Source organism: Peromyscus californicus, unplaced genomic scaffold (assembly GCF_007827085.1).
Source record: "Peromyscus californicus insignis strain IS unplaced genomic scaffold, ASM782708v3 Scaffold_22__1_contigs__length_63687245, whole genome shotgun sequence".
Classification (NCBI taxonomy): domain Eukaryota; kingdom Metazoa; phylum Chordata; class Mammalia; order Rodentia; family Cricetidae; genus Peromyscus; species Peromyscus californicus.
Window position 1 is genome coordinate 2,191,895 of NW_026294525.1, and position 25,661 is coordinate 2,217,555.

At 46.4% G+C, this 25,661-nt stretch overlaps 1 protein-coding gene across 8 annotated transcripts in view; it reads right to left on the reverse strand.

The window, feature by feature from the left end:
* Ermard (ER membrane associated RNA degradation) overlaps positions 1-25,661 on the reverse strand; it is a 145,936-nt gene that overhangs the window by 53,671 nt on the left and 66,604 nt on the right. Inside the window, exon 17 of one of the 8 annotated variants that reach the window (XR_008221062.1) lies at positions 14,686-14,940. The exons of the other annotated variants lie outside the window; for them this stretch is intronic. The gene's annotated coding sequence lies outside the window, so the exon portion shown is untranslated. The remainder of the gene's footprint in view (positions 1-14,685; positions 14,941-25,661) is intronic. 8 annotated transcript variants of the gene reach the window in all.

A 25,661-nucleotide genomic window follows, 5' to 3' on the forward strand; every position in this document is an offset into this window, starting at 1 on the left:
ATCTTCTACTTTATTCCAGAAATGCCTTCACCTGCTAATGTAGCTGGATAGCTCCCACGTAATTTTCTGAGGTGCACTTGGGAGGCAGAGGTAGGTAGATCTCAGTGATTTTGAGGCCAGCCTGGGCTACAAAGAGAGTTCCAGGACAGCCAGGGCTGTTACATAGAGAAACCCTGCCTCAAAAAACCAAAAAAAAAAAAAAAAGAGAGAGAGAGAGAGAGAGAGAGAGAGAGAGAGAGAGAGAGAGAGAAACTAAGATGCAGAAAGCAGGAGGGATGGGGTCTCACATGCAGCCAAAGGAGGGTCTGCACAGCTCCGTGCCTCTGGATGCTATCGCGTTCAGCTTAGGATGAGTGTCCCCTCATTTATTCACCAACTCACTCATTCGGCAATTATGTACTGACCTCAGCACATGGCAGAGGCAGCTCTGGGCATAAGGAAAACTGTGGTTTAAGAACGGATGGGAATCCTCACCCTCAGGGGGCTTTCTTCCTTGTGCAGATATATATTGTTGCACAAATAGCAGTATGCAGGATGAAGGTGGCCGAGCTCAGAAAGTCAAGAGAAAGGACGCTCACGTAGCTAGCCATGTGGACTGGGGCAGGTGGTTCTTGCTCTCCTGTGCTCAGGCATCTAGGCTGACACTTACATTAGGGTCTTCCTGTGTGCTAGCGCTTAACACATTATTCTTTCATCACTGTGGTGGGGTTCCGGTCCACTGAACCTGTTCTGATCAGAGGTGATCAGAGGTCACCCAGCCCACCACACCTGAGCCTTCCCTTCTACTACATGCCCGGACACTCTAAAACCCTGTCACTCTTTGTCTGCCCTGAGGGAGGGCTGGCCCGATGCACAGGGCCAGTTCCTCAGCTGCTTTCCACCCTCATTTGCACCTTCCTCTCCTCCTTCCCCAGTCTCCTCCCACTCATCACTCTTGTTGCCTCCCACAGAGGACAATTATGGCCACAAACCAGCACAGCTGCACATCCACCTGGTGTGGGGGAGTGGAATTCAGAGCACCTGTGACCCTGGGTTGAGAGAGACGCAAACACCAAGCTAGATGACTCTGAGAGCAGACCCAGACTGGAGAAAGCACTCAGAAAGGCAGGCAAATGAAGTGAACTGAGCAGAGGACATGACTGGCTCTGGGAATGATCAGGGACAGAGCCAGAGGTCTGCATCTGTTGGTTGCCAAGTTCCCCAGGCTATCTGCATATCAGCCAGGGCTTTAGGAGGCTGGCCAGACAGGAGAACAAAAGGTAAGATCTTCCTAGAACCTAAGAAACAATGCTCTCTACCCCCAATTTGGAGCTGAGTCTCCTGCCCACAGTGCTAGGCCTCTCAGCCATGGGAGGAGCCCCCACATGAAGCAATCTCATCACAGGTTTTCCTCCGAAGGTTCCAAGTCCTCTGAGCTGGGCCAGGGGTGGAGGCCAGATCCAAGTGTGTCCAGAAGAGCCAGCGTCCCCAGCCCTGCCTGGGTAGCAGCTTCCAGGGAGTTATTATTTTAGTGATAACTAGGAAAGAAATCAGGTCAGTAGCGCTTCCCCCCATTGTTAGTGCTTTTTATCAGAGCCTGGAAACCACAGCAGTCTCCAAGGGCCTGGGGCAGAGTAGGGCTCAGGACAGGAAACACAGGAATGGTCTCAGCAGGTGAGAGAGCCCCATGTGTTGGGACCTGGAGCAGTGTGGACTTGACAATCACAGCATTGTCCTGACTTTTTGAAGTTCTCTTTCCTGAGAAGCTCAGAGCAATTCACAGGCAAAGCATTTCTCCCCTGCCCCCAGAGAGGGAGGCGTAAAAAAAAAGTTGCAAGAACTTCTACAAGTGCAGGGACAATGGCTTGGGGAGGCAGGATACCTCGCTAGGCACCCCAGCTTCAGGCACCACCATCAGGGCATCTCTTTACCACCTACAGCTTTTCTGTGCTCTGATCACCCTGTCTGAAAATTAAAACAACAACACCCCATTTCACTCTGGGGCCTGCTGGAAGCTTGGAAGTCCCTGTAGTTGGCCATCTGCAGACAGCACAGAAGACTGTCCTTCCTCTACATGACAACATTTCGATATCAGAAAACCAGCTGTCTGTTGATTGAGCACCAAGATGGACAGGCATCTGAATCTCTGGTTGAAGAATGAACAAAGACTTGTCCCTCTGTCTCCAGGATGCTGGGGAAAGTGAAAACTTAGGTTTTCCAAGGGTGGCTGTGGTTGGATGCATGATGGATTCTCATAGATGTGTAATAATGATGGTTATAGAGACGATTGTGTTTAGATACATTGTATTGGCAATAGATAAGTGTTAGGTATGCAATAGATACAGGGATTTGGGTACATACATTAGTAATTGACATACATGATAATGATAAAGGATATGTAGATAAATTATAGATACAAAGTTATATAACTAATGATAGATAAAATTAATGAGCACAAACACATAAATGATAGACAATAGATGATAGCTAGACAGATTATCTATAATAGATTGATACATAGGTAGATACATAGAAAGATAAATATTTTTGTTTCAACATTAAGCTAGTAGTATAGGGTATCCAGTGTAGGTGTGGAATGCAAAGGCCAATGAAGAATACTCTGAGCAGTGTATTTTACATAGCCTGCTCCTCTCAGAACCAAACCTGTTTTTTCCCTTTAATATAGATTAAATTCCTTACCACCTGTCCTCTTATTCATTCATTTATTAGCTCAAATTCAAAATAGTGATCACTTGGTGTATGCAACCCTCCAGCACAGTTGCTGGAATACAAGAGCTGAGGAGACAGACCTACACACTGCCTAGAGCCCTGCTGTCTGCAGAGTACAGACCGTGCTATGGTTAACATGACACTGGAGAACAATCCTCCAGTAGCAATCACCGTCAAGGGTCCTATGATTCCTACAACCCAAACTGGGAGCCACTAATGGTTTCTGAGGAGGAAGTGGTTTCCAGGAAGAGACTCAGATAAAGAATGACCGCCATGAACACCCAAGTCCTGGGAGTGGGGAGCAGTGACAGAGGAGTGGGCAAGGAAGGAGGCTGAGATGGACTGGGTACAGTTGCCAGCCGAGGGTGAGTCAACATGGAGCAGAGACCACACCACACAGGGGCAGGAATTACGTTAGATTGTTTTGTGTTGCTGTAGCAGGATCCCATAACACTGCTTTGTCTGTACAGAAAGGATTATTTCTCAATTGTGAAAGCTAGGGCGTCTAGGAGAAGGGGCTAGCATTAGTAAATTAGTAATAGCAAATACCTTATTGCTGCATTGTCCCACAGTTAGAGGACAGTAAGTAAGCCAAGCACCACCTTAGCACCACCTCCACGCGGCTAACCCGCCTTACAAAACAGAGTCCATTCATGAGGGGTGGACCTTCGTGGCATAGCCCCATTATTGAACTCTCTACCGCAAACCACTGTTGCATTGAGGTTAAGTTTCCAGCATAAACTTTAAGGGACAGATTCAAATCATAGCAGGGATGAGATCAGATTTCTGGGGAATCAAGAAAGGAGGCCACTCTGAGATGAGAGACCTTGAACTGAGGTACAGGGTGCAGAAACCCGAAAAGTCGAGTAGCCTAGGATTTGTGGCCAACAAATACAGAGTCACCAAGAAGGTAGGCAGGAAGAAGTCCAGGCCTGAGAAACACATTGGGGCATCTATCTGTTTTCCCTCAGGACTATTTAGAAAAAAAAATTGTTTATGGCTCGATGAAAACTCACAGTGACCAGTTATCTCTGTGTAAGCACCATGGAGGAGGACATGGAGAAGGGCTTCCAAGTGGTCTAGTAGGGCTTCCATGTTCTAGAAATGTCATATCAGCTGTCTCTGGTGATACCGAGCCCTTGCCTTCTTGGCACCCTTCATCTTCATAGTGTGCCTCCTCCAGGTCTGTACAGCCATTTGACCCTAGGCAAGTCAGGAGCTGCCACTCCTTAGACTTCTACCTGCTTTTCCTGTTCACCTTTCAGGACAACCACATTCAACCTCAGCCTCTAAAGCTGCTCTCAGCCCCTCTCAGTGGCACTGACTTCTGCCTCTTGTGCCCCTCCTTGTGGAGATGTGCTGTGATTCATAGCCTCTGAAACCATGACTGTTGGTTCACTCTCTTAACCAGGCAAATTCCCCTTCCAGTGGAGACTTGTTCTGCCCATCTCCAGGGCCAGCATACAGATGACCAGAAGTCATGGTCTACCCTGGCTTTCTTCCTTCATAGACATACTGTCCTTCTCTCTCCTCTTTCACGAGGAGTCCATCCACACATGGCCTAATACATCCCTACCACAGCAAGACCCAAGGGGCATGTCAGTGGGGTAGATTCCCAGGCAGCTGCCTGTGGGGGTTGGTGAGCTTGTGAGAGGCAGAGAAGAGGGACATAGTCTTTTGTTCCCAGATTCACAAAGATCTTGCCTGCCTGCCTGCACGATGATAAACATCTGGTGGATGTAGACTATTGGGTGGTTACCAGATGTCTCTACATTTGCAGCTGTGTGTTGTCCTAAAGACCAAGTATCCAGCTGTTTGGCCCGTGCAGTCCTTTAAACATCCGGCATGTGATGAGCCTTGTACATAAAGAAAAGGCCTCTTACAAGCTTCTGTAGACATTTTCAGTGGCATCTCAGTCACTGACCCAACCTTAAAGTCTCTTGTTTGAAAATTTGGGAAATTGTACATTTTCCCCCTCATTTTCCTGACACCAATTTGTGAGAATGTGTCCTATGAGGGCAGGGTTCCTTGTCCATCTGCAATATGAGCTTAGGGTAGAGGGTAAAAGGAGGGTATCTACAGACTTAAGAGAGGACCACAGGGAATGTCTGGGCCTCCATTCTGAAAACTGTAGCTGTGAATGAACCTTTGAGATGGAGCTTAAAGTCCCATTTACAGGGTATCAGAGGCAGGCCAAGACAGTTATTGGGATCTCCCACATGAGAGAAGGAACCTCACCAACTAGGTGTTCATCTCACTCTGCTTCTGTCTCTCCTGCTCCATTACATGGACATGTAAATGAAACTGTCAGAATTAGCATTTAATAATCAATGGCTTTAGAAATCTACCCAGGAACACTGCATGCCCATGCCACTGTGTAGCTAAAGGCAAGAATGAAGGGTCTCTGAGTCCTGATACTGATTTTTTTTTCCAGTACCACAGGCTAGAAAAACACTGGAGACATCATCCCCTACTTCCCAGGTCAGTGAGGGGCAGATTCCAGCCAGCATGGGTATAGTGGTGATGCAGCTAATGTATAGAAGAGGACAAAAAGTTGTGGATGACACATACAGGAAAAATGGCAAAGCATCTAATGCAAGAGGCCTTTGAGTGTGCAAGTGAACAGTGGTCACCTCCAAGAATTTGGCTTCAGACCACTACCCAAATCTGTCACCCCATCACTATACCTCCACTTTTGTGGGCACTGATGAGCATACATAAATACACATGGGCATTAATAAATAAATATTCCAAACATATTGAGAGGAAGAAGCAAAAACAAGGATGGTCCTCACAAAGACAAATTTGCAAACCTGTGCTTACACACCAAGACATGAACCTTCACAAGTCTGTTGCATGTCCTCATCTGAATACCTCCTTCTCTCCTTCATGGTCCCACTCCTTCTCTAAATCTTCCTTCATGTCCCTCTTCCACATTTCATCCACGTCCCTTCCCTGAGTCTTCTATTTCCTGTGTCATGCCCTTCCTCTAATTCTCCTATTTGTTCCTCGTACTTAGCCCTGCATGCCCTTCATATGGCTGGATCTCTCATGTGAATTTGGTGCATTCCCTCTTCTGAATTTTGACTCCTGAGTTAAACTCTACATTAGATTTTCCATCTGTGCCCCAGATTCACCTCCAATCCTAACTTGTGTTTATGAATTTGTTTGTAGAAGGTTTAAGAAAAATAGAAAGGCTGTAAGACACAAATTTCTCCTCTGATGAAGGCCTGTACCAAAATCTTGGAATTCTTACTTAGCCTCAAAGCAGAGACTGTCATTTTCTTATAGTTCTAAAAAATTGTCACCCAACCACATGAAGGTGAACCAATTTGTTTATCATGTGTATCCCAATACTCTGGAAGGTAAAATTTCTAAACTGAGACACTGGGTGAAGAAGGAAACATAACGTATCTGCCACACAACAGAGACACAGACACTTAGATAGTGATGAGCCTTATCCATGGTCCCAATGAAAACTGGCCATGGGAAGAGAAAAAGAACACCTTCTAAGAAGATCCCAGAAAGGAAAGTAGAATTTAAATAGGCAAGCAGGACTTAGATGAAACAGTTGATCAACAGATAGACCAGTAAAGTTATCAACTAGGATAGCAGGACATTGGATAAGCAAGTAGGACAGCAGGTGGGAGAGCAAGACATTAGATATGCCATAATCAGACCAGGAGGACATCAGTTGGGCCAACAGTATATCTGATGTGTGAAAAAGTCATCAGATGGGGTCCGTAGGCTAGCCAGTGGGCCAACAATACAGCCAATGAGGAAGACTCACATGGGCCAAGAGGACATTAGATGGGCAGGTAAGATCTTGTGAACTCTGATTCTGAAGATGAAAGGGGCAATTACTGACTGGTCATCAGGAACCTGCTTCTTCCATGTCCCCTTTGCCCATCTATTAGTCCTTCTTGCCCTGGTCATGATGATCCATCCCAGCTGTGGTAGCCGTGTGGGTCTGCTTGCCAGCCTTCCTGACAGATGTTTTAATCTATGCTTTGAAGAGTAGCTTCTGTGTACACTTTCTAGGCATCTGCTTCTGTTTGGAAACATGGAGGCCTTGCTTGTGGCTGCCACCCCCCTCAGTAAGAAATGTGTGAAGGGTGTGTATCAACCTCTCCAGTGGAAGGGTTTACTACAGGCAGGCAGGCTTCTAAGCTCAGCATGTGAACACTTCGGCTTCCTGAATACTCATTTTGAAAGGAAGTATTTACTTTATGGACCATCAAAATCATCCAGGCAGCATAAGTTTCTAGGGACTACTCCATAAGGCCATTCTCATCTTTACTCCATGTCTCCTAGGCTTCTCTCAGTCCACTGCCTCTTTCTGGTGTCAATTGTCTATTGTGCTTTAAACAACACATGAAACTCCACACAAGGAAGCCACATCGGATGTTGGGAGACAGAATGGAGGAAAAGACTGTGAAGAACCCAAGCCAAAGCAGGAGCATCCAGGGCACAGGGAGAACTTACCTAGGACCAAGTGGTACTCTTTGCACTTCGAGTTTGAAGCAGGGCATTCATCCCTCATAGCATCTCAGAATTGCCTTGTTCATTGGATTCAGGCATTTGCTCAAATAAGCACAGGTTTGTCTTTGTTTCCTCAGCATGGCACATACTGGCTGCATGATAAATGGCTTGTTGACGTGGTGAATGGAGACTTGCTACATTCATCTCAACACGGGGAAAAACAGGAGATACTGGAAGTTTATAGTAATCACTGGTAACTAGGATAGGGCTCTTTTCTCAGGTGTCAATAAACCAAACTAGAGGAAAAGGAAAAGCAGTTTCCACCCTTGAAGCATGCACTATTCAGGTGCCTGCCTATGGCCTCAAAGAAATGGACAGCCTCTGGTGTGTCACGGTCCTGTTCAGTACACATTTTCTCCCAGGCCTCTCTGCGGTAAGATGGTGTCTACTTCACAGGAAAAAACAAAAAGGATCCAAAGAACCAAGTCTCTAGCTCAGAAAGCAACCAGTAGCAGTTACTAGGTACTAGAGGTCAAAGCCAGCTGACTGTAGCCATTACACCTTGACATGTCTCTACAGATCTGCCTCTACTATGCTCTGCAACCCTGGGAAAAGCAAGAAATATGAGAAGGAAAGAAAGCTTATTTAATTTTCATAAAATACTCTCTCAAGACTGCATGCCTTCCTCTTCTACATCTTTCTTCATGCCCTTCTCCACATCATCCATGTCCTTCCATGATTTCCTTCATTTCCTCCTATATGTTCCCCTCCATGTCCTCATTCATGTGTTCTCCTCCATATTCCCCTCCATGTCCTCCTCTACATCCTCCATGTCCACCCCCGCCACCATCTTCTTCTCCATGCCCTGCCTCTGTCTTTCCTCTCTCATGTTCCTTCTCCATATACTAGGCTTTTGGAAGGTGATAGACTCTAACAGACCAAAGTATATTTACTTCTAGCAGGACATATTAGATTAGAACATGTAGTTGAAATTTGAGTCTCTATGGCAAGGTAGTTTGGGGATTTGTCTTCCTAGCCTTTCCATAATTAATAGGTAATGTATTTTAATCTTATAAGCTCCATTTTTCTTCTAGAATATACAAACAAATTCAAAAGTAAGGACAGAGACACATCTGTTTATTATTCTGTATTTGGTTGGTGACAGCATACTCTGGGATCCTTGGCCACACTCAGATCTAGCAGCTGGAGTCGAAAGGGGTCCAGGAGCCCTGAGAGCAGCGAGGGACCAAGGGGAAGTCCCCAGCTACAGTCTCTAGTGGCTTCAGATTGAGAAAATTAGATGGAGAGCCCTGCCTTCTGGAATACAGCCCTCTTCCTTCAGTCTCTTTTTTAATTGAAAATTCTGATAATAATTAATTATAGTTTACTACAATCTACATCTTCTACTTTTCAATAGAGAGTATGCTTAGCGGTACTTTAATGCTATGTTTTCTAGTGTTGGATGGAGTGAGCACTAAGTAAGTTTTGGAGACATCTTTGACAAGTCTTACCAGAGTCTAGTCAGCCATTTTTTTCGTCCCCTGGAATCATTTCTCCTAAGAGCCAAGCAGAAGAGCTTTCTTACTCTCCTAGCTAAGTCCATCATCTGTTAGCTGGGGAAGAAACGGTTCCTTGGTCGATTGCCACCAAGAAGGACCAAATTAGGGAAAAGGAGTGTGCCTAAAGGAGAGGCAGCTGGTGGCCAGCAAGAGTTCCAGCAGAGGGAGTGAAGGCTCTACCAAGGAGACATGGAAAACTCAGGAAATGACAGGCATGGTCATACAGGCCTCCCTCCTGCTTACCACTCTCAGAGCAGATAACCATCATCTTCCCAGAGCTCTTCAGACACAGGGGCTTCCTCCAGCCCCAGTTACTGAAAAAGACATTATCACTGGCCATTTCTTTTTCTTTAGAAAGATCTCCTGTGGAGCAGATCTGCCTGGGCGTGGCTTTGAAACTAACAAGACAGTACAAAAGCCCTGTCACCTGAACTCCCAATGCCTGGAAACAGTAGGTGCTGGGGTGTGGGCAACTGTGAGGTATGAAGGTTAAGATGGGCAGGTCTACATGTTCTTCTGTTGTCTGAGTCCCAGACACAGCTCAAACCCAAAAAGATGTGTTCCAGTTGGAAAGATGCTGAGGATACAATGGTTTCTGTGCGATGACACTAACTCTCCTCTCTCTTCCCCCTGGACAAAAAGCCTTGGAGATGGGAGTGATACAGAGAGACTAGCCTCCCTGAGGTTGGGACTGGAGCAGAGAAGGGACAGAACATGAGCCCTCTTGTGAGAACCCTGAAGGAGATACAGGGAGACATCATATCTTTGAAATGGCTTATACTCAGCTTACCAGCCTAGCTGTCACCCTCTTTACAGAGGCCTTGGTTCCCAAAGCCCACCCATTGGAGCCCCAGATGAAGGGCACAACATTCACTAGTCTTTGCTGTTGTGGAAGCCAAGACCACAGCATGTTGTATATAAAAGCCTGATCTTTCGATCTTTGCCTTCAGATTTTAATCTACTATAATCAATAATTTGTTATACATAACGAAGACAAATGCTACATAATGGGCCTGTGTTTATTAAGTCAATATATGACTCCTAGGGAATTCCTTGGCATTGTTTGTATGCGGTATAAATATTTTAAGATTCTGCCGGTAACAGGAGTTTCTGTGTATATTATACAGAGTTCTCTTTTATCCAGTTTGAAGTAGCTTGAAGGAACGGATGCAAATTGTCCAAACAAATACTTGTTTCTCCCTCCAGCTGGGCAGATTGTCATTACTGCCTTCCGGGAGCCCTGGTGGTCCCAGCATTTACACATAGGTAGGTATCCCTGGTTTGAAGCCTAGTTGCAGAGAGTGGGAAACATTGTAAGTGATGTGTGATAGTATGGTATGGTATTTTGTGGTGGTGTTTGTGTGGTGTGGGATAGTATACTATGGCATATTTTGTCATGTTTTGTGATATGGTGTGTGGTATGATCTGTGCTGTGGTGTTTTATGAACTAGTGGGTATGGTGTGGTATTCTGACATTGTACTGTGTTATATAATGAGCTGTAACACATGTTATGTGGTTTGTCATTGTCTACTGCAGGTGGTGTTACTTGACAGTGTGTTTAAAGGTGTGGTATTTTGTGATGTGGTATGATATGCTGTATTATAGGGTGTATTGTTTGGTGTTGTGGCATAGTATGTTTGTGGTCTGATGTAGGAGTATGCTGTTGTGGTGATGTACTATGTGGTATGGTTTTTCACAGTGGTATGTGGTATTGTGCTATTTGGTAGTGTATTATATAGTGTGTTGTATAATATGTGGTTGGGAATTTGGTATTCTTTTATATAGAGTGGTACAGTGTTGTGTAGTGTATGATGTTATATGCTGTTTTGAAATATTGTGTGAGATAGTGTTTTGTGGTGTGGTACATTGTGATGTTATATGGTATTTCAGTGTTGTATGATGTGTGTACTATAGTGATAGGTGGTAATATGTCATGTAGTATGGCATTGTATTGTGTAGCATGGTGTTATGTGATATCTTGTGAAGTGTTGCTGTATAGTGTTGTATGGTATGGGGATATATGTTATACATGGTGTTATGTGGTGTAGTGATGTGGCATTGTGTTGTGTAGTATGATAGTATCTGATATGGTGTTGTACTCCACTGTCCCTGTCATTAGGTAACTGAAGGAATATAAATGACAGGTTGATTTGGAAAAATCTAGAAAAAAAAGTCACATGGTCACAAAGACTGGGAGGAGTAGAGAGGATGTAGGCATCCACTGCATGCTGGTACTAGTGGCCAGTGTCCACTCAGGCCCAAGAAACCTGATCTACAGTGCTGAGGAGAACAAGCCCTGATCTACAGTGCTGAGGAGAACAAGCCTTGATCTACAGTGCTGAGGAGAACAAGCCTTGATCTACAGTGCTGAGAACAAGCCTTGATCTACAGTGCTGAGGAGAACAAGCCTTGATCTACAGTGCTGAGGAGAACAAGCCTTGATCTACAGTGCTGAGAACAAGCCTTGATCTACAGTGCTGAGAAGAACAAGCCTTGATCTACAGTGCTGAGAAGAACAAGCCTTGATCTACAGTGCTGAGAAGAACAAGCCTTGATCTACAGTGCTGAGAAGAACAAGCCCTGATCTACAGTGCTGAGGAGAACAAGCCCTGATCTACAGTGCTGAGGAGAACAAGCCCTGATCTACAGTGCTGAGATGAACAAGCCCTGATCTACAGTGCTGAGGAGAACAAGCCCTGATCTACAGTGCTGAGGAGAACAAGCCCTGATCTACAGTGCTGAGGAGAACAAGCCTTGATCTACAGTGCTGAGAAGAACAAGCCTTGATCTACAGTGCTGAGGAGAACAAGCCCTGATCTACAGTGCTGAGAAGAACAAGCCTTGATCTACAGTGCTGAGAACAAGCCCTGATCTACAGTGCTGAGAACAAGCCTTGATCTACAGTGCTGAGAACAAGCCCTGATCTACAGTGCTGAGAACAAGCCTTGATCTACAGTGCTGAGGAGAACAAGCCTTGATCTACAGTGCTGAGAACAAGCCTTGATCTACAGTGCTGAGGAGAACAAGCCTTGATCTACAGTGCTGAGGAGAACAAGCCTTCATCTACAGTGCTGAGAACAAGCCTTCATCTACAGTGCTGAGGAGAACAAGCCTTCATCCATGGAAAAACTGGTCCTGTCTTTCTCCCCTCTGTGTCCCAGTGACACAGAGGGTAACTCCTTCTCACCTTCTCGGTTCATGGTGTCGACTATCAATGGAGGGGAGGTGACAAGGAACGACAGTTGAGGCCCTGAGCTGTGGTGTCTTGTCAGATAGACTCCAGCATGACCCACATTTGGAAATGTTTTCTTCCCCATGGCTACTGACTGGATATACAACAATTTGAGTCTCCCTTTCCTCTTTACCCCTCAACAGACCCGTGCCAAGCATCTGCTTGATGCCAGGTTTCAGGATTTGACTAGAATATGAGACATGCTTAGTGAGGTCTAGAGCAGTGTCCTCATCTAGGACAGACAGAGGACCGAGGAAAGAAGTACAGAATGGTGGAAGCATGAGAATGGACCACAGAGCTGAAATGAACAGGCATCTGATACTTGGTTCTTAGGGCAGTGCCTAAGTCTACAAAACACACAGCTCTGGTCAACATAGATTCACAGCCGTGGCCAACATCCATTATATAAAGGAGACAGAGGAGACTGTCCATCGACCACATCCTTGCATGTGAGAGACGTTGAGATACTGAGTCTGCAGTGTAGCTCTGGGCCTCCCCTGGGTCACTGACATGTCAGTGGGTCAGAAGCCTGGGAGAGGGAGCACAGCCTGAGTCCTCTTGGCCTGCTAGGGTCTTCACAGGCCAGCAGTAGGGAAGGCCTGGAAGATGTGACCCTTTGAGAATTTTGCTAGACTTGTATTTTGTTACTGTGTTAGTTAGCCTCTTGTTTGGTAAATAAAAGTAAAGGAGAAGCAGGAAATGCACTGTGGTCACCCCTGACTGAAAGACGGCACACGTGCTGAGGTGCACTTTGTCAGCCACGCCAGGGCTTCATACAAGCACGGAATACTTCCACAAAGCTGGATGGCACAGACTGCCACAAAGTCGGCTGGAGTGTAGTCCCCTGCTCCTGCTGTCATCCCACACAACCTGCCACACTAGACACCGTGGACAGCTATCACACAATGACATGTTTGAACGTCTACAGAAATCACAGTAAGAACACACAGTAAGAACACATTCTCAGGGACCACTGTCACATGTGCACTCTGTGACTGATGGAAACACCGTTATTCACCACACAGATAGATGCATCTACCAGTTTCTAGGGACCCGATCTCAGATTTGCACAACTCCTACCCACCGGGTGAGTTAGCTAAGGACTTGGAAGCCAGGATGGGTGACTGGCTCCCAGTAGCCTGAGATCTTCACTCAGGCCTCATAGCCCTCCCTAGTCCTGGGGAGCCTTGAGGACTATAGCTTGGCTGAGCAGAGTTCCCACAACTACTTAGAGCGAGTCTTCCCTGAACCTAAAGCCTTACTGGAAGCTAAGCTTGGACTAAAATTGTTTTTCTCTCTCGGAGCTGATCCCTGCATGCACAGTCTTGGCAAAGCATCCCGGGCTGTCCTTAGGCGTAGAGGTACCGAGTCCAAGGTAATATGCTCTATGGATGCTCTGGTCCTGCCCTATGCACAGCAGCTAGAACCTCCATCCTCATGAGTTTAAATCTGAATAGATCCAGCAACCATCTGCTAGGCTCCATCCTCACTCATTCTCTGCTTACACATCAGTGTATCACTTGTTCACTAAGCATTGCCTCCCACGAACAGTTCTCAGGTTCTAAAAGTTAAACGGCTTTAAAAGTTTCTGTTTTACCACTAGAGAATTCTTTTCATTCTACCAAGAAAATACATCGTGTGGAATGGTCACCAGCACAGTGATGGGCTTCTGTTCCGGAAGACGTGCATAGGAGGGGGCAGCATGTGCAGGTTGGAGGACGGAGAGTCCACTACCATGTGGCATCTGGGTGGTGGCCTGGAAAGGTCCCCCTGTGTTTTGTTTCCCCATCTGCGAAATGGGAAGTAAAGCCACCTACTTGGTAGGGTTATGGCAAAGATTAAATGAATTAAAGCACACCATTTGGGAACCTTTCTGAATGCACAGTGCAAGGGCCAGCTACTGTCTTAGCTCACATTAAGCAGCAAACCTGAATAACAGTCCCATGGCCTCACAGAACAGGTAGATGATTATGACTAGGATTTCAATTGACAATGATAATCATTGACCTTCTCCTTTAACACGAGGCTCTCGGCAGCTCATGTGCTGATGAAGGTGCACGGCACCCCGTCTTGCAGAGCACCACTTCATTAGCTAAGAGGGGAGCCTAAGATTAAAGCTAAGCCCTCCAAACACAAAGACAGAGGATTTATTTTCCAAAGGAAAATTAAAAGGAAAGGTGATCTGTCCCTGGTAACAATATACTATTGTTCCCCATGCCCAGTCCCTGCCTCAGGCTGAGTTCCTCCAGGACTGCAAACCAGCCAGGCCTCACTGGCATGTCCAGCTGCTTGGGACAAGCCTCTGCTGCTGCTGGCCTCTCCAAGAAGTACCTGGAAAAGGCAGGACCATGAAGCAGAATGAAGCAGAATGCATTTGCCAAGAAACCATAAGGCAGATACACATAGGTAGGGGAGTAAAATATGACGCCCTTTGGGTAAATGTTAGTGACCTGCTTCTCGGGCCCTAGGGGGCTGCTACAGGGACCCCTGGTCAGGGCTAGGTCCCAAGGAGGCAGGTCTGACATCTTGAGATGTTTGTTTTGGGTACTGTAATTTAATTGCAACATCTCTTCCATCCTTTGCCTCCCTTCAAGCCCTCATATGTACTCTTTTTCATTAATTGTTACTGCTTGTATATATGCATTTGCATATACATGTATATTCCTAAACATATATAACCTGTTGAGTCCATATAATGTTACCTGTATTTAGGTTTTCAGGGTTGACCATTTGATACTGGACAACAAGTTGGTGTGCTCTTCCCTGAGGAGGACCACTTCTTTCATTCTCAGCTTTACTCAGTTGTGTGTAGGTCTTTGTGTAGGGTTGAGGCCTTGTGGGCTTTCCCCCATCCACTCGGGCAAGTTTGTTGATGCCATCCTGTTCAGCTCACAGTTGAACAGTCATGTTGAATCTCGAGATATTTATCTGCACAGAAATGATTCCTAGGGCTGGAACTGAGGAAACAGGAGGTGAGAGGGAATGGCCAGTCGTCAGTTATCAGGAGTGAGTGGCTTGCAGGTAGAACTAGAGCTCAGAGATGAAAGATCATAAAGAGGAAAAAGCGACTACACATAGCCCACCAGAGTTTACAGAATTGATGGGCTCCTCCTTGCAGCCATGGAAGCCTTTGCCAGAGCTGGATGGCATTGTGCTCTTTAGGCTTCCACCCTCTAGAACTGTGAGCTAAATCATCTTTTCTTTATAAAGTACCTGGGCTTATCTCACATTATAACAATAGGAACCTGACTAATGCTAGATGAAGACAGTCTATTTGGAGATGGCTCTAGAGGAACCTGGTGACCAAAGAGAGAACCACCAGGTATGGGTAAGTGTTGCTTGTAAAGGGGCCCTGGGTGCCACATCCAACTTCCACAAATGCATTCAGTTCTACATGAATGAATGCCCTACTTCCACCACTATTTGAGAAATGCTATGTGGTTTGGGAGGTACTGTCTTAAATCCACCAGTCTCACCTCTGGTCTCCACGATTTGGGATTAAGCCTAGAAAACAGCACACGATGATGCTAAGCAATAGCATTTGATGTTGGGAATGAACAAGGACTATAAAAGAAGCAATGGAACCCAGCATTGCCCACTGTGCATATACACCCATGGTAGATGTGGCTAATCAATGCCCAGCCCAGGTAGGGTTGACAGTTTGCAGAAGCAAATATACCTGGAATAGACAGGGTGTATTGATGCCTCTGAGGAAGAACTTAGAATAACCACATAAGTGAGACAGAGAAGATGGGCTGACCCAACATGCTTTGTACTCAGAGTTTCATTTATCCAAAAAACAGCCCTCACAGATGATACAAACAAGACAAAAGGATTGTGCTTTCTATAGAATGAGGACTAGCACACCATGGCTAGAGGTATACCAACTGCTCCATCTCTAGCCAGGCAGCTCCTAAGTGGACACAAGGTCATGGCTAGTTCATGGCAACAGGATTGAGTGGTTGAAACAAGTCATGGCTCACTCAAGTCCTAAAAAATTTCATACCTGCCTCTTTACAGAAAAATGTGTAAAATTTTATAGGCCATTTAGGAAAAGTCCCAACCTGCAATATCACCCTTATGTCTTCATATGGGAATGACAGGTGTGAACACAAACATAATTCACTCCCAATTTGCTGATAGGTGAAATCAGAAGGCATCCCCCCAAAAAGGCAAAGTGGACATTATCTGAGCCTCTGAGCTGACAGACATCTACAAGACATCTACAAGAACAGGGACATTGTAGACTTCTACAAGTGACTTCAATCAGTGGAAGATAGGTATAGCACTTACTTTCTATGTGCATTGGTGTGAGGGTGTCACGGGTGTCAGGGCCCCTGGAACTAGAATTATAGTTTTCAAGCTGCTTGTAGGTGCTAGGAATTGAACCCTGGTCCTCTGGAAGAGCAGCCCATGCTCTTAACTGCTGAACCATCTCTCCAGCCCTGACACTTACTTTCTAAAAGTCATTTAAAAGATTGAAAGTCTTCTTTAGGATAAGAGTCTAGCTTAAAGTAATGGGACTGAAATGATCTCCCAGCTCAAGCTCCAACTTCAGTTCTTGCACATGCTAACAGTACGCATTACCATGTAACCAACCATCTTGGGGAACTTGCCATGTGCCAGGTTCCACCACCCTAAGCTCTTTGCAAGAAGTCTTTGGGTCCATGATGCAGGACATGTAAAAAAAAAAAAAAAAAAAATACAGATCCTAAGACCAGGTGCGGAGTAGGAATAGTGCCAGGCCCAAGTCTGAAGTTGGCTGTGGTGTGCTGAGAATCCCAGGATGCCTTGTGAAAAGAGGTGATGTCATTGAGATAAAGGCCATAACCAAACTAACTGCAAAGCGAACATGAGTCCCAGAGGCTCACAGACTTAATGTAGGAGACTAGACATCACTTTCAGTCTCTGCCTTCATTGTTTCTGAACACGTCTTCTCATTAGCAGGTGTGTTTTCCACATGATAATACCTTCTCCAGGAACCTCTTCCTCTGGCTCGGCTTTAGGCACAGCATGTACCATTTCTATCCAGTGGCAAATCCCAACTGCATGCTCAGAGACCCTGCCCAGCTGAGGCAGACAGAAGCCTCATGTTGGGATGTCCAGATAGAGAAGTGCATAGTGAGTCTACACAGGGTCCGAAAGCTGTGCCCTGGGCTGTCAATGGAAAGGTGTAAGGAGCACCTGGCTTTTATGCACATTCTACCTTCACAACGGGGAACCCAGTGTGCACAGACATGGCTGGAACAGCAGTTGCCTGCATCCTACTCCATGATAAACACAAGCTGTGCTGTTCTCTTCTCTCTCCTATGATAGGCCTGTAGACCAGTCATTCCCACTTACAAGGTACTTGGCTTGGGTCACTTTTCCAGTACTATCATTCTCAGAAGAGGTCAGATCAGATTTCAGAATTGAGTGGCTTGCTCAAGGCATAGGACTAGGACCCTGGAATCTATCAATTCAGGTTCTTCTGTCTAAGGTGCTTGTCCTGAGCTACCTACCTTCTGTCATCCTGCCACCACTGGAAGCTCAGTTGAGCTGGGACAGTGGCCCTAGCCCTTCCATTACAAGTCCTCTTGCTAGCTACAACCCCAACATGGATGCTTGCAAAATGTTCCTTTATGGAGTCCTTACAAGGCTGTATACATCAGGTATCTATGAATGGTGGGAACAGCCAGCCACTGCCTCTGTGAGTGTGTACATATACACAGTTTAATATGGAGTTTATGTGTGAGTGTATATATAGATTTGTGTGTGCATTACATAAACCTTTTATGAATGAGTGTGTAAATGAACATCATGTTCACGTGTGAATGTATGCATATGTACATGCATACTTGCATGTATGTGGTATGTGCAGGTGTGAATGAATAAAGTATGTGTATGCATGTGTGGTCAGTGTGAGCATGTTCATGCATGAATGAGGGAGTGTACATGGGTGCTGCTGGTAGTGTTTTGGTAACATGGTCCACCCTGATGCAAACCACAGTGCTGTCCTAGAACCAATATTAAGAAAAGGGAATGAGGCCAGGTGAGGCTATTGCAGTCTACTGAGCAGCTAATTAAAGACCTGGTAACCAAAGTGACCTTAGGCCCTTGCTCCAGCGACCTGGAGCAAAGGAAAGGGAAAGCTTATACCACTACCACCCTCCAAATGGGCAGCCTACCTGCAGAAAAGCAGCCTGCTTGAGAGCAGGAATTGGAAAGTGGGAAGGGGAGGGAAGGAACCCTCAGCTGGAAGCTGAGCAAGACCCAGGTTAGTCAAGTCAAGTGCAAGTTTGTGCCTGGCTGTAAGAGGGTTTGCAGAAATGGGGACACCAGACAACTATGCCTGCAGCCCAAACCCTGACCAGCTCAACTCCCTCACACCCCACCCACCCCATCTTCAGCTACTCAGGCCCAAGTGCTAGGAACGCTGCTTACCAGAGCACACAGCTTGTGAGTACAGGTGTCTGCCTGCTTCGACTCATACTCCTCACACTCAGACACCTTGGACTCACACCCCATACTCACTCTAACACTCAAACCCATGCTCTCCCCCAGACTTTTCTCAGATTCGTTCACTCATACCTACACTTGTTCCTCTCACACTTACAGGGCAAGCTCACACTCTTAGAACTCACTAATAGATATATTTAGACTCACTCTGACAGTTCTGATACACTCAGATTCACATTCACTCTGATTTACTCATTCATACTAATAACCTGATACATAATCACACTTAGATGCCCACACTGACACATTCACATTTAGATCCTCATTCATTGTTAGACACATACTCTCCTACCCACACTCACTGATGCACTCACAGGCAGATTTGCATTCTGATATTCTGACATACTTCTAAACTCACACCTCTCAGACCAAACAAAGACCAAGCATACAGGCTAAGACAGTGTATGATTCTATTGATTCTTTGTCGGCGGTCATATCCATCCAGAGCCAGGAATGTGGCCACTTCAGGTCTGTGCACTACTGGTAACAAATCTACTCTGCAAAGACAGAGTCAACAGATACAGACACCCAAGTCATGGGTCTCTCATCCTTCGGGAGCTGCATTCTAGAACTCCCCACGGGGCTCACCCTTTCAGGCTGGCCAGATTGGCCTCTAGTTTGGAGAAGGCTGAGTGAATAGGTTTCCTTCTGGGATGAGAGAATGCAGCCCTCAATAGACAGGCACACAGCATCTTCATGATGATGCCTTACCCAGGAAGTCACAGACAGGAAGGGCTCACAGCTCTGTGTGCTGTTGCTAAAAATAAAGCAGCTAAACATAAAGAGGCAACATCACTTCCTCGGGCCAACATGTCTGGATCTTAAGCTGCTTTTCCCATAACACTGTATTCTCTTTGTTAAATATTTAAAGCATAGACATGAGACAAATGCTGCTGAGTGTCCATGTGTCCACGAAGATGTGTGTGTATGTGTGAAGTGGCACAGCCATATATTAATGTGTGTAACGACAGTGGATTAATATTTATCCAAAGATAAACAGAACAGCTTACAGAAGCACCAACAGTCCATTCCCAATCACACCATGTGCTATGACAAGATCATTCCAATCATACAACATGCCATGGCAAGACCAAAAGAGCCCCAGTCTAGAAAAATGAGTTTCTGCAGGAAAAAAAATGTAAAGTGGCCTTCCTGGGCAACCATAGACTATGTTTGTGAAGTTCTCCATACCCCACTGACTGGGCTCCCCGAGACAGAGAGCTATGCCCATTAGTTGGTTCATGAATCCATGCCCCTGTCCAGAATCTGACATCCCATGTAGCCAGTCAACATTGGTCACACTGGAGGTAAATGAACTACTTGATTGCTGGCTAGGCATGTGAATTTCTTGTTCTGTTCTACTCAAGAGGCTTTGTTTCCGAGAAACCTTTGAATTCTGAGTATGAGGCACTGCAAGAAGGTCTGCTTGGGGTGCCTCAGTGTGACACTCTGCCTCCTTGTGCTGACCTGGCTGGGGCTAGAGGATGGATTAACGGTCAAGAGTCCTCTTCCCCTTTTTCCTCTATTGAGGATCCGAGATTCCTAGCACTCAGAAGCCACCTGGCCTCTTACATGGATAATGCAGAGCCCCAAGGCTATCTGCAATGACAGAGCAGATCCTTAGCTTCTCGAAGGATGAAGGAGCCAACATACTCCAGGGAAAGTGGTTGGCCAGGGGTCAAGCTGAAGACACTTGAGCCATCATCACCAACGCAGAGCCAGCACTCAGCTCTGCAGGGACCCAGGAGTCTGTACTTTGAGAATCCTTGAAATCCAGGACAGTAAAGTGTGGTGACTGCCAGGCTAGAGAGTACTATCAGCCAAAGAAGCAACGAGTGTGACAAGAGTTCAATGTCACAATGTCCTTTTGAGACAGCCACAAAAGCCACAGACTCTTTCCCCAGATCTTTATCCCGGAGCTCAGACTCTAATTGATACTTTAAAATATATCACCCACCATTAATGTTTTTGATTATATCTGTGTGTATATACAAGTGCAAGCTCATGCATGTACTCGTGTGTGTGTGTGTGTGTGTGTGTGCGTGCATGTGTGTGCCTGTGTAGATGATAGAGGTCAATGTTCAATGTCTTCCTCTAGTTCTCTCCCCTAGTAAACATTTAATTACAGTTAATTTATTTATTTGTGGGCAGGAGGTGTGTGTGGTCATGCAGGCCACAGCATATGTGTGGAGGACAGAGGACAACTTTCAGGGGTTGGCTCTCTTCTCTCACCACATGGATCGGGAAAACAAACTCAAGTTATCACCTCTACCCAATAAGCCGTCTTACCAGCTCTCCATCTTCCTTTGAGACAGCCTCTTCCTGAACCTGGAGCTCACCGTTTTGTTTCAGCTAGACTGGCTGGCCATCAAGGCCCCAGGATCTACTTGTCTCTGCCCCCCAGTGCTGGGGTTACAAATGTACACGGCTACACAGATGCTGGAGATGCAAATTCGGGACCTCATGATTGTACGACCAATATTTTATCTACTGAGCTTTCTCCATGTAATTATATTTTGATATGTACAATATGAAATTTGACTTGAAAATTTTAGTGTCCCATAGAATTCAGATCCAGAGCCTGGTCTAAGAGAGGCAGCTTCCAGAGGATAAGGCTCTGAACCCTGAACTTGGGATAGTCTTCTTTCGTATAGAAAACACTGGTGACTTGTGATTCCAGCTGCTCTTTGTGGGCAAAAAGAGAAGGGACTGGCACTTTGGAGTCTGCTGCCAGTCACAGACAGGTGCTCTGGGAAGAGAGGGTGCTGGAATATGTCCCTCTGCCTTCCTGTGTGCTGAGATTCCGTGAGTTCCGAGGCTTTGTACACAGGTAAGCAACTGGTAACTCCTACTTAGCTCACCTGTTTTGGCTGTTGCACAGTTGGGGTGATGGAAGTGTCAGTGACAAAACCTTTCTTCAGGTCTCTGCAGAGGAGTGACTCTCAACCTTCCTAATGCTGTGACCCTTTAATACAGCTCCTCATGTTGTGGTGACCCCCCAACCATAAAATTATTTTTATGGAATCTTCATAACTGTAATTTTGCTATTGTTATGAATTGTAATATAAATATCAGGTAATCAGGATATCTGAGATGTGACCCCCAAAGGGGACTCGACCCACAGGTTGAGAACCATGGCTGTAGATGGTCCTGCTACCATGCAAGAGATTGCATTTTTGAAGTCTAGTAGGCTCTCCGAAGGCTGTGGCTCAGGCCTGAGCTTCTCCACACCACAGCTCCCTGCTATGCCAGAGAGCTGCAAGGTCAGGGAAAGGGAAGCGCGTAGAACAGGCAGAGCGTGCTAGCCTCTTCATCTCTGGTCACAGCATTTGCTGCTTTTCCTGCTAGGGCAACTGAAATGCTACCGGCGCTTTTCTACACGACAGGGGGACTTCCCTGTCATATCCACATCCACTACCCTGACCTGTTCATATGGCCACACATGGCAGTGTGTGACAGGGGAACTGACTTAGGAACATTGTCTCCACGGGTGGGGGACAATGATCAGGCTGTATCTACTGAGCACTGGCTGACACTAAACATGGGTGGCCATTTCTTCTCTCCACAGGGATGAGGATACAGAGGCTCAGGTGTGCAGGGACTAGACTCAAGTGTCAGAACTTGCATTTGAGACTTCAAAGAATAACTCTTCACAGACCCCGAATACAAGGACACCCAGGAGGCCAAGGGATGTCTCAGACTAAAGAGGGGCCTGAACAAAGCATGAGCTGTAAAGATGGTCAAGTGGCTAGAAGAGAAGGGAATTGGCAGAGGATGAGGAGGAAGCTTGTCTGGAGGCCCTGGCCAGGCAGACATGCAGGATGGTGGGAGGTATGCACAGACCAGGATGGCAGGAAAGCCAGAGCTTATGGCTGGCCGGGAACTCTCTACACAGCCATCCCAAACTGGCTCGCTAGATCTGGCCTGCACTCTGTGTACTCTGAGGGCTCATAAAATAATAAAACTCTAGAAGTCCCTCAATCGAAAAGCTGGGTAAATGCAAGCATTATGATCTTCCCGCAACAGATGGGAGCTGTTTGGGATCCTTTATTCCTTTTCCTCTCCCTCGCCCCCACCCCCCTCCCCTCCAGCAGCTATGGGGAAGAAGAATGCTGCAGCATCAGACGATCCATCAGCCTGGAGCGTGGCTGTGGGAGGAGGGTGGCCGCTCCCAGAAAGACCCCCACCCCAGACAGCAGCAAACAGCCCACCGAGGAAGCCGGGGGGGTCATGGGAAAGGTCCCCTCGGATGGGGAGAGGCACACACTAAACAAACGCAGCCACACGATGCACACATTCAAACGCCACCCCAGGGAATATGTGCACATATGTTCTGTGCGGGTGAGGAGGAGGCTCCCAGCCTCCAGAAAGCAACGCTTTAAAAAATTCCATCAATCAGACTGCGGTCTTGTGAAGTATGAAGATGAAAACCACAGAGGAGACACGTGCTCTGTTCTGTCACCAGCTGCCTGTCTGAGACGGCTTGGTCACTTCGCCTGGAGACACACTGCTGTCCTGTCTGGGCTGAGAGGAACTGGGAGAAATGTGAGGGTAAGAAGCAGTGAACACCCTTGCTCCTGCTCACACACCCTCTGAAGGTCCAGCATGGCCTCATGGCTTGCCTTCCTCTCTACAGTCCTGGACCCAGATAGACACATGAATCCATACCCTGAAACTACTGCTGTGAGGAACTTGATGTGGGGCTCCATCATGGCAGTACTTCCTTCGTGTATGTGGAAGCCACTGCACACCCAGTTCCCAAGTTCCTACCTGTACATGAACCAGCACCATCGGTCCACTGCTCTATACACACTAACTCCAGGAGTCTGCTGTTCTGTTCTGTTTTGTTTTTGAGACAGGGTTTCTCTATGTAACAGCCCTGGCTGTCCTGGAACTCACTTTGTAGATCAGGCTGGCCTTGAACTCATAGAGATCTGCCTGCCGAGTGCTGGATTAAAGGTGAACCACCACCTCCCAGCCAGGAATCTGATTTTGTGTTTGGATAAGGACATCTTGCTGATGAGACACTGGCCTGAGAAGACTGGCCCTAATCCCCAGTGCCCAAGACACAGGCACATAGAAGAGGCGTTCAAACTTCTCAGTCCCTTGCAGTAGATCTCGGATGACATCCCCCAGTCCCAATCATCTCACTGCAGTAAGCTGATTGTTACCCATATCAACATCACTGGATGCCTGTGGGCAGGTGGGCACAGTGCAGCACAGCACACACAGGTGTACAGCTGTACCATCAGCTAAGTCTATAGGAAAGGAAAAGCAGATCTCATCAGGACAGGAAAGCTGCATGGCTGCCAGCCTCTGTCTTCAGCACTACTAAATGGGGTGCATGGTCCATTGGCAGACACAACCCAGTGTCTGCTGTGACATGCCTGTGTGTGTTTTAAGAGTGAACTCCATGGGGCCACAACCAGGGTGCAGGGGAAGGTGAGCCCAGGGGCACAACCTGGAAGTGATGGATGAGCAAGCCAAGCTGAGCTGCCTCGATGACATCGCCATACTCAGGTCACCAACAGCTACGTAAAGTCCAAACCCAGTCCTTGGCCAGCATCTTACACCAAAACTTGTAGCGTTTCCCAACCACCACGCAGGCTTCATTAGCCCACACCCCACCTGGATGCAGGGCTACTGCGGAGGGGATTTCCGACCCTGAAGATAAGGTCTGTGGAGACACAGGCTGGGCTGCATTTGTTTTCACTTACACAGCAAAACCACATGGAAGATGAGATAAGTGTTTGTGACCCCTCCGATGCTCACTTCGCAGCCCAGGCTGGCCCCCTCGGGTGTCCCTTCCTCCTGCAGCCCGCACCAACTGTCAGCCTCCCACCACAGCCACCCTGTGGTCACTCCTCAGATTTTGTCTCCTCTCCTGTAAAGTGCCAACCACCACCTCAGAACCAGGGCCCTGGCCTGTTTCCTAAAGCCAGACCACCACCAATCTCTAGCCTAGCTGCCCATCCCCTACCCCTGTAACCACTGGGTATGGTGTCTCACATCTGTAATCCCAGGACTCAGGAGGAAGAATTGAGAGGATACCTGAAAGTTCCAGGACAGCCTGGGCTACATAGCGAAACTTTGTCTCAAAAAGCTAAAGGAAACCAAAAAGCAAAACACACGCACACAAAAAACAAAACAAAATAAGAAACACTGGGTAGCACTATAGCTAGCGTGGTGGCAGGGACATTCCCTCTCCCAGTGTGCATGGCTCACAGACGTACACTGAGGTGCAAGCCCACCTGTCCCGAGACCTCTATGACTCTGAGGGGAAGAATTCTCACTCTTGAAACTTTACAGTGCAGTTGGAATCTTGAGGAAGCATTGAATACAAAATACTAGGTACATCATCCGGCCCAGTAGCCATCAGTGGATAAAAGCTAGACATCAAATATCTGCCTTTAATACACCATCATTTGGACAAAGAGCTGCCTACAGAATGGGAAAATAGTTTTACTAACTACACATCCAATAGAGGGCTAACATCCAAAAATATATAAAAAAACTCAAAAACCTGGATATCAAGAAAACAAATAACCCAATTGAAAAATGGGTACAGATACAAATAATTATCAAAAGACAAAACTCAAATAGCTGAGAAAGAAATGCTCAACATCCTTAGTCATCAGAGAAATGCAAATCAAAACTACTTTGAGATGCCATCTTACACTCTTCAGAACGGCTACTATCAATAAACGACAGCCCAGTCTGGAGAGGATGTGGAGTAAAGAAACATTCATGTGTTGCTGGTCGGAGTGCAAACTTGTTCAGCCACTATGGAAATCAGTGTGATAGGTCCTCAGGAAGCTGGTAATAGATCTTTTTCAAGACGCCACTATACTACTTTTGGGCATGTATACCCAAAGGATGCTCTATCCTACTACAGAGACACTTGTTAAGGCATCTTTATGGTTGCTGCTGTATTTGTAATAGCCAGAAACTGGAGACAACCTAGATGTGCCTCAACAGATTAATGGTTAAAGAAAATGTGGTACATTTACACAATGGAATATTATTCAGCCATTTAAAAAAATAAAATCATGAAATTTGCAGACAAATGTATGGAATTCGAAAAAATATTATCCTGAGTAACTTCTGGGATACCCTAGACCCAGAAAGACAAATATGGTACGTATTTGCTAATATGTGAGTATTAACTGTCAAGTCGATG